Genomic DNA, 1,477 nt, shown 5'->3' on the forward strand with positions numbered 1-1,477 from the left:
TTTATCTATAGGCACTTATAAAGTATTAAAATGATCAGGTAGGGTATAACACCATAGAAAAGAATGTAAAATAGCTTAATCACTAAAAATCATGATGAAGTATATATACCAACTTAGTAACATCAATAGAGAAGATTTATAGAAAATATATAATTCAGGTATTTAAAACTAAAAAAATTTTATTTACTTATTTAGCCTGTATCTATAATGACTAATACCCTGTAGTAACTAAAGGAATATTAATACTGTAGGACATGCTAACTATGCACTGATTTTAAACTAAGAGGTACATTACAGGTTTTAAATCACAAGATCAATAAAGTGCTACTTTCTAAAATATTTAAAGGTATTGGTAGCTAAGGCAATTAGAAGCATGAAGACAGGGAAAGCCCCAGGCCCATCAGGAATTACTGCAGAGATGCTCAAAATATCTGGCAGTGTCGGCTATAACCTAGTCACCCGTATAGTCAACCAGGTGATACACGAAGGAGTCATACCCAATGACTGGTGCAGCAGCATACTAGTCAACTGCTACAAAGGTAAAGGTGATGCCCTAGATACAAATAATTACAGAGGTATCAAGCTGTTGGATCAAGTAATGAAGGTTACGGAGAGGGTCATAGCCCAACTAATTAGAGAGAGAGTTAGTTTAGATGAGATGCAGTTGGGTTCGTGCCAGGGAAAAGTACCACTGATGCTATATTCCTGGTAAGGCAGCTGCAGGAGAAATACCTAGCCAAAGATAAGCCCCTGTACCTGGCTTTCGTTGACATGGAGAAAGCTTTTGATAGGGTCCCCCGATCCCTTATCTGGTGGTCAATGAGGAAACTAGGGATAGATGAATGGCTGGTGAGGACTGTGCAAGCCATGTACAGAGATGCCGTAAGTAAGGTTAGGGTTGGCAACATGTACACAGAAGTACTCAGCCCCCTCCTATTTATCATAGTACTCCAGGCAATTACGGAGGAATTCAAGACAGGCTGTCCCTGGGAGCTCCTCTACGCTGACGACCTTGCTCTTATTGCTGAGTCACTATCAGAACTGGAGGAGAAGTTCCAGGTGTGGAAGGAGGGTTTAGAATCAAGGGGCCTTAGAGTCAACCTAGCTAAAACCAAAGTACTAATAAGTAGAAAGGTAGACAATCCACAAATATCTTCAGGAGATGGCCCTGCTCGATCTGTAGAAAAGGTGTAGGTAGAAACTCTATAAGATGTACCCAGTGTAAGCTATGGACACATAAGAGGTGCAGCAATGTCAAAGGTAGGCTAACTGGGAAGATAGTTTTTGTATGTGGCAGATGCTCGGGAGCATTAACCTCCGAAAATCTGCAGAAAACAACTTCCGTCACTTTCCAGGGGGAAAAACTAGAAGTAGTTGATAGCTTCCGTTATCTAGGTGACCAAGTCAGTAGTGGGGGTGGGTGCGCTGAAAGTGTAACTGCTAGAATAAGAATAGCCTGGGCAAAGTTTAGGGAGCT

This window comes from Octopus sinensis, linkage group LG10 (genome assembly GCF_006345805.1).
Source record: "Octopus sinensis linkage group LG10, ASM634580v1, whole genome shotgun sequence".
Classification (NCBI taxonomy): Eukaryota; Metazoa; Mollusca; class Cephalopoda; order Octopoda; family Octopodidae; genus Octopus; species Octopus sinensis.